Source organism: Pongo abelii, chromosome X (genome assembly GCF_028885655.2).
Source record: "Pongo abelii isolate AG06213 chromosome X, NHGRI_mPonAbe1-v2.0_pri, whole genome shotgun sequence".
Classification (NCBI taxonomy): domain Eukaryota; kingdom Metazoa; phylum Chordata; class Mammalia; order Primates; family Hominidae; genus Pongo; species Pongo abelii.
In genome coordinates, this window is record NC_072008.2 from 78,704,782 (window position 1) to 78,713,166 (window position 8,385).

Below are 8,385 nucleotides of genomic sequence, written 5' to 3' on the forward strand. Positions count from 1 at the left end.
GGATCACCTGAGGTCGGGAGTTCAAGACCAGCCTGGCCAACATGGTGAAACCCAGTCTCTACTAAAATACAAAAATTAGCCGGGCATGATGGCGGGTGCCTGTAATCCCAGCTATTCTGGAGGCTGGGATGGAAGAATCACTTGAACCTGGGAGACAGTGATTGCAGTGAGCCGAGATCACACCACTGCACTCCAGCCTGGGTGGCTGAGCAAGACTCTGTCTCAAAAAAAAAAAAAAAAAGAAAGAAAGAAAGTACATATACTGAATAACCATCTGGGCCCATAACAGCTTAAGACTTTCCGGAGAAAAACAAAAAAAAAACAGTTTCCAGTTTAATTTCCAACAAAGCAGTAGAACTCTTGCCAATAGAATACTGTGCTGGGGGCTGGGCACTGTGGCTTATGCCCGTAATCCCAGCACTTTGGGAGGCCGAGGCAGGTGGATCATTTGAGGTCAGGATCTAGCCTGGCCAAAATGGTGAAACCCTCTCTCTACTAAAAATACAAAAATTAGCCCGCTGCCATGGTACACGCCTTTAATCCCAGCTATTCGGGAGGCTGAGGCAGAATTGTTTGAACCCGGGTGGCAGAGGTTGCAGTGAGCCGATCACGCCACCACACTCCAGCCTGGAGACAGAGCGAGACTCCGTCTCAAAAAAAAAAAAAAAAAAAGAATACTGTGCTGGTTCATTTGCCTATAAAGTCACCAATCTAATGTTTTGGTATTTGATCATTTAGAATTCTAGAAACACTGAAGATCCCTTTACCTACTCAGGGTCTGGGCCTCTTTCATGAATGCTTAATTCCCACAGCCTTACAGTTTATACCCTGCTCCTCTCCCACTTTTGATCCTCAGTAGTTTTTTGCTTCTCACATTTTTTATTGGGTTTGTGCTTCTCAGTATCCTTGACCAAAGCAACTGATGCTGTAAGAAATGAGACTTCAAACCATTTATCCACACTGGGTGATTAAGGTAGTTTAAAAAAAGAAAGAAATGAGGCCGGGCACGGTGGCTCCCGCCTGTAATCCCAGAACTTTGGGAGGCCAAGGCAGGTGGATCACTTTAAGTCAGGAGTTCGTAACCAGCCTGCCCAACATGGCAAAACCCCATCTCTACTAAAAATACAACCATTAGCCAGGCGTGGTGGCTCGTGACTGTAATCCCAGCTACTGGTGAGGCTGAGGCAGGAGAATCGCTTGAACCCAGGAGGCAGAGGTTACAGTGAGCCAAGATGGCACCACTGCACTCCAGCCTGGGCAACAAAGCGAGACACCATCTCCAAAAAAAAAAAAAAAAAAAGGAAGAAGAAAAGAAAAAAGAAATGAAGACCTTAGGGTAATTAGTGTGGTTAGGGACAGTGAAATTGTCACATCAAAATACAAAGTTTTCAAAACAGTATATTTTATTTTACAATAGCAACCAACTCCCCAGTTTGTTTCAATTGTGACATCTAGATGGCTTAAGATTACTTTTTGGTGGTCACCCATGCTGAACAATATTTTTCAATCTTCAAAACAGCAAAGACTCAAAAGAGATTCTGCATTTCACATCAGTTCACAAGTTCAAGAGTCTTCCATTTATCTTAGCATTTTGGAATAAATTCTCTTTGAGGTAGAAGGGCAATGATGAAGCCACTTAATTCCTTGTGTCTGCATAAAAGCAGATTTATTCATCACAACTTCATTTATGTGAATAAAGCAGATGATGATAAAATGTTCTCTTATTCTTGTTTAATCAGTGGTGGTAGTGATGCCAGAAACTGTGAAAGGAAGGCTTTTAGTTACTTTCTTCTTTCCATTTTCCAATAATGCATTCCCCATCCTCACCTGAAGAAAGGGGTGTTACTGAGTCCAGCTGATACCACACATTGAAAGATAAACATTAATATTTCAAATCTGATGTCTAACTAAAAATGTACAGAATGAAAACTAGAAAATTTCAACCCCAGATTATCTTCAACCTTGCTCCCTCCACCAATCATACTTCGACATTTATCTATTTCCTTCTCCACTTATGGATGTAATTGGCTTGCCACAGAAACTACAGTTTAGATGCTTTGAAAGTATGTATGAACTACAATGAACAATAAAGTCCTCTTCTTTTGAAGCATATTTTGGCTTCAGCTTTAAGATAATCTTATGACAAGAGGGGTCACACTGATTCACTTAATAAATTTCATTCTTACCTAACACAAGGTTTAGTTGATAAGCACTTGGACAAAAATAATACTTTTCAAAAATGTAAAGCAAACTAATGAGGACAAAGGATTTAGTCTCATCTCAACAATGATCAGCTATTGGAACTGCATGAAACTAAACAATTTAAACCTGGAGCTGGTAATGTTCTTAAGACCAATTCAGAACAAAAGCAGGCTGCCCTTAAAACAGGTTTGACCTTTTCCTTCACTCTTCCTCCTGTCCCACCCTCTGTGAGTGATTTAAAAATGGAAAAGGTCAAAGCCCAGCCAGGCCTACATTTAGAGAAATTTTAAAAAAAAATTTTCCTTTCAATTTTGGCCAATTATTTCCAATTTTTATTTTATTCTTAAAACTTAAGCACGGTAAAATGTTAAGCTGTTTTCATCCACTGATATTATTCTACTATAAGAAGCCCTTCTTGAGCAGATTTGATGATAAAAGGAGAACATTTCTAAGGTATAATTTGAGAAGCTGTTGCATGAGAAATCATGTCTCCATCTCCATTTTGCTATGCGTTATCTGAGGATTGTTTCTGAAAGAGATCTATTTAGGCAGTGTATGTATGTGTCAGCACGTAAAAAGTAAAGAACTGAAAATAGACAAACCTTGTAAATGCACTTCAAAACCAATTGTGGCTCAAGTGTGGGTGGTTCCCCAAGGCTGGTACCAATGAGACTAGGGTTTGGGAATTAGTTGGTCATCATCCCTCCTGCTGCCCAGCAGTGGTCAGTCATTTTTCATGAGGGATGGACTAGGAAAACGAAGTGTCTATTATAAGGAGAGTTCCCGCAACTTAAGGAGCAAGCTCACTACAAAACCCAGCTACCTGCTTATCGTAGTGGCCAGAGTGGTAGAAGAGATACAGAGTAGGAATTAAACCACACAATGTTATTTAGGGACTAAGCCATGCCCCTAACAAGAAAACAAGCCAAAACGAAAGTACTTGGCATTCTCTGGGAAGGTACATGCATTTTTTTTCCCATGTCTCTGGGGCCAAAAACCTTATACCAAGTACCTATTGGCACCCAAATATATTTGTAGAATGAATGAATACATGAAAAAAAAATAAACAGTAACCTTTCTCCTATATTCTACTTTCCAAGCCAATTAATAAGCAAGTATCTTTTCGTCATGATTTTTTTTGTTTTCTGTCTAGGATTTAACAAAATGGTTGACATAACAGTCACTTCTGTTTGATGAAGAGTATCACTTCATTCCATTTATTGTGTTTTTGTTGCATCTCCAAGTCAGAATAAATGCCTTTTGGAGCAGATATATTTCATTTAGCATTTAGTATCATCTTCATCAATATTCATATGAACGAAAAAATAAAAAGCCCTCTCTTATTCCCACTCTACAGCGCATGTCAAAGGTGATCTGTTTAGTTTTTCCTTAGTATCGAACATATCACAGCCACTCAATGAAGTTTCTTCTCAACTAAAGAAACACAGTCTCTTAGAGAATTTGTTCCTGTGTTTCCACCATAAGATAAATGAGATAAAGTGCACTTTGGTTTAGGTCTTTCAGGCACTTAAGAACAGCACTTTATTGTTTTAATAAATTTTTACTAAATTGGTAAATGCAAAAGAATCTTTTTTTATTGCTCAAATGTCTTCCTGTCTCTAAGCCTGACCAATGAGCAAATACCTTTAAAACTAGTTGTTTCATCTTGAACCATTTAACTGTAATAAAAGCAGAATGTTTCGGTAATGAATTAAAGAACAAACCCTGAGCCCTTTTATCAGTCTTCTGGCTTTAAACTAAGCCAATGAGCAAGCGATTTGGGGGATTCCTGAAACTAGGAAAAATGTCTCTTTATTTTGAAAGAAACTTGCGTTTTTCTTTCTTTTTTTTTTTTTAATCTCAAAGGCAATTGAGTGGGTCTTCTGGGCCAGACCTATTTAATTTACTAATTTACCAAACATAGTACCTTGCAGAGAATAGGCACTGAAATATTATTTATACAATCAAACCAAAGATGTTCTTCTATCTTCAGCTGTCAGTGATCTAATGCCCTCATCTCTCTTATCCTCAGGACCCAGAATGGTATATTCCACATAAAAGATGCTTTGTTTATCAAATGAATCAAAAAGCAAGCCTGAGGCATTTATTTTTACTCCTTTACTTCTGTAGGCCAGGCCAAGGTGGGTAATTCACTTCTATCATCGGCACTTAAGAAACTGGATGGAAGACCACAACACCTTGTTTTTTGCAAAAATTTTCCATCTCCTCAATCACGCCAGGAAGCATGTATCTTCTGGACAGGACTTTATCTCTCTACTTAGCTTAGTACACTGCCTTATACTAGTCCATTTTGTCCTATGTTTTCATCATTGAATAAACTTGTTAAGTGACTTATGGTCTGGATCTCACACCTATTACTTCATTTCCTTCTGTGAGCACTCTATAATGATAACATCATTTTTATATCCTAGGGCATGTAGTTCTGAGCCCCACAGAAAGTAATCACCATTCAGTAAGCCAATAGTTCATTCCTATCTGTATAGAACTGTAGGCTTGTAAATCTACACATAGATCTCTGTTGTAGGTTCAATAATGATAATAAATGTTTGTGTCCCCAGTTGTTATCTCTAAGGATAAGAGTAATCGATGATCATTCAGCAGATATTGCTTATATATGGGTGGCAGTTTAGAAATTATAAATTGATTTTACACATATTTTCTTCTGCTACCCAAGACACAATAAAGATGGTTTATCTTTACATCCCCAATGCCTAGCAATGAGATTGGCACACAATAGATAACTACTATAGTGGCATTCTTCAGACAACCAATCCCTTGCATATGCGTATTCAAAAGATAATCATTGTTATTCAAATTTTCCTACTTTATTTGCACAATATAATTAGCATACAATTTTATAAACCTAGTACTCAGCACCAAGTGAGAAAATCAACAGTTACATTTATATGGTGCCTTAGAGTTCACAAAATGCTAACATAGGTATTGCCTTATTTTTGGCCATGGCTAAATGAAATATGATAAATTTTCAGTGCCTTTAACAGTGAGTTCACATAGTAGGCAATCAAAATTGCTCTATTTAACAGGTATTTAAACCCTTGGTTTGTATAACTACTTATAGAACCCTTCTCACTGTGGTTTAACTATACAATGAGAATTTTGTAGAGACAATACCTAGCTTACAGAAAGTTTTATTCATACAGAAAGCATCGAATTTTTCATTCACAAGTGCTTTATAATTTAGAAAGCACATTCGCAAGCTGAATTAAGTGACTTTTGGTCTGGATCTCACATCTATTACTTCATTTCCTCATACTAGCTCTTTCCTGGTTACCTGGGAAAATGTATCGGTAATAATTTAACTTAACCTCACCAGTAAAGTCTTGATTGTTTAAAATTAAGCAATATATTATTCCTTACATCTGAATAGTATAGAGGATAAACTTTCCTCTTATTACATAGGAGAATTAATCTTGTATTTTACAGTACCCAAAATAGCTGGGATGTAAGAGGCACTTAATATTCATTCATCCATTCATTCATTCATTCATAAATATGTAGCCCATTGACATTTGTATCGTGCTTTAGTTTACAAAGCACTTTAATATGCACCTTTCTGAAATTTTTTGTTCTATGAGAATATTTTTCCCCCTTTGGTAGCTCTAGCACCCAGCATGGTATCTGGCACATTATAGGTGACCACAACAAGCTTAGTCCCTTATGTTTTCAGTATATTTTAAAGTTTAAAAGCAGTTTCCATGTGTTTTCGTTTCTGATACCTGGAATACTGCATTTTTACTCAAAATTACCAGAGCAGCAAACACAAATTGGCCTCAGATATACATATAATTTATTCATTCATCAAACAATTCCTTGTGTCTGCATAGTACTATATTCCTTTTGAAAGAGCACTTTTTTATGCTTGCTCCTTTCTTTGTATCCACAATGCTTATCACAGTAGAATACAAGTGCTTTACAGTTTACAAAGCACATTCACTATTTTTTTTCAGGTCACCTAGATATCAATAATCATTGCATTTTTAGTGCCTAGCACAGGGACAGGCACAGAAAAGGAAACTAGTAGTATTCAGAAATTTTCTCTGAATAACAAATAATACATAGGGGGTGGTAAGCTATGAACAGCAGGCCAAATCCAATTGGCTCAAAAACTAAGAATGATTTCGACCTTATAGAAAGGTTGTTTAAAAAACAAATATGTAACAGAAACCATATGGCCCACAGTCTAAAGTATTATGATTTGACCCCTTACAGAAAAACTGTGGACCCGAGTTACATAATGCTTCACAATTTACACTGCACTTTCAAATGTTAACTGCATGATTGCCAATACACTAATAAGGAGCATGCCTTGGTTTTTCTCTTATGTTTTACAGTGCTTTCATACACATTATCAGTCATTTAAATCAACTTCCCACATAAACAGGAAGAAAAAAATCAAGGAAAATATTAAATGTGCTCAATAGTCCCAGGTTCTCTCGCCTTTAAGCCTAGAGATGGGTATTAAACCCAGGAGTAGGGTTGGCACAGTCCACCAAATTATTTGGCCACTACTATGAGCAGGGAGTTCAGGCTGTCCCCTTGGGACCTCGCTTTGTCCCAGGCAGTCACCCTTTCCATAACTATCACTAGAAATCCCAAACCCCAGAATCCTGCTCACCTAAGCTCAAAGAAGGAAGCTGTTGCTGGCAGGTGCTTCTCGGAAGTCTGGTACATCTGTGTATTTCTTGTCTAATTCTTCTCATTGGCCTGGAGCATCTCTTCACATTTTTCTCTAGAGAGCCTGGCACTTTTTTTTCCCCAAAAACCTGACCATTTTATCTTCTCAGTCTAGGGCTTCTGGGGTTAAAAGAGAGGACTGAAATACAGTATCACCTATATAAATGCCTGCTCCTGAGGGAAGTTAACAAAAGCCAGATTAGATACTGACTGGATTTTGGTGTCTCTCTCAAGTGGAGAAGATGTGAATAGATACAGAAGTTTACAAAACACTATAGCCTAACAAATAGGTAAAAGCTGTGATTTAAAGCTGGCTCAAGACTGGCCCAGGCATAATACTGTCAATCTAAAGGTAACTGGCAACATCAAAAAGTACATCTCAAAAGAATCAGGCTTAAAGAGAAACAGGAGAACTGGAAATATCTAAGAGTAAGAAGTGTAAACAATAGAAAAGAGGTAGAGTTTAGGGTTCTCATCTTGGGATTTCCCCAGGTCTTCAAGCTTCTATCCTTCCTGGGTTCTGGGTCATGGGCCTCCAGATTCCGGCCTTTAGTCTTGAGATACCTGTTTCACTTGGGTCCTCTATCCATCTAGGTAGGCTTTGTGACAGGGGCCTTCCATCCTTGGGTTGTAGGTCTTCCAGCTACAACCCTGGGATAATCTTAGGTCTTTGGCCTTGTGTCACAAGTCTCAGTTCTTAGGCCTTCCATGTGTCCTGTCCCGGGTCTTAAGACTTCTAACTCAAGCCTTGAGACTTCCATCCAACTCAGGCCTTCGGTCCAATTCAGGCCACCCTCTGTTTTCTTGGCTCTTGAGGCTTTTGTTGGTTTCAGGCCTGAGGCTTCTATCTATCTTGGAACACGGGCTTTCCATCTTAGTCCTCGGGTCTCAAGTCTCAAACCATCTGTCTTCTACTCTGGGCCTTCTACCCATATGAGCCTTCCACCTTCTGTCCTACTCGAGTTTTGGGTTTTACTGCAGTCTAGGGCCTTGTTTTGGTCTTGGATCATCTCACGTGGCAGCCTGGCATAAGGAATCGCTCCACAATGCTTATTCTGATAGCCGACGTTCTGCACCTATCAGGCAGGGGTTAGGAAGCCCCTCTGCCACACATGACACACACACACGTACACTTGCCCACATATGCAAAGAAATATTTAAGGAGAGATTACATGAAATCAAAGAGAGGGAGATAGATTCATGAAGAGGCTGAAATACTCAAAGGTGAGTAGAAAGGGAAGAAGCAGAGAAGAAATACAAGCCAACAGAGATTAATACTGAAATAGAAAATCACAAACAGCAAGAGATGCTGAGGCACGCAGGGGAGGAGAGAGAAAATAGCCCAAGAGAGGCAGAAAGGAAATGCAGAAACGAGAAATGTGAGATAAAAAGTAGAAACAGCAGAAAGGAGGCCAGACTCAGAAAAAAGGTGAAATTTAAAACGAACAAGAAGGGGAAGGGGTAACA

The 8,385-nt window shown here is 38.7% G+C and overlaps 1 long non-coding RNA gene across 1 annotated transcript; it reads right to left on the bottom strand.

Annotated features, from left to right (window-relative positions):
• Positions 1-1,380: 1,380 nt before the first annotated feature.
• On the bottom strand, positions 1,381-8,116 carry LOC129052958 (uncharacterized). The gene is made up of 2 exons (XR_008518103.2): positions 2,805-8,116; positions 1,381-1,760 (listed from the first exon to the last, which is right to left on the bottom strand). It is a non-coding gene; the product is annotated as an uncharacterized LOC129052958 (long non-coding RNA).
• Between the last annotated feature and the right edge of the window lie 269 nt (positions 8,117-8,385).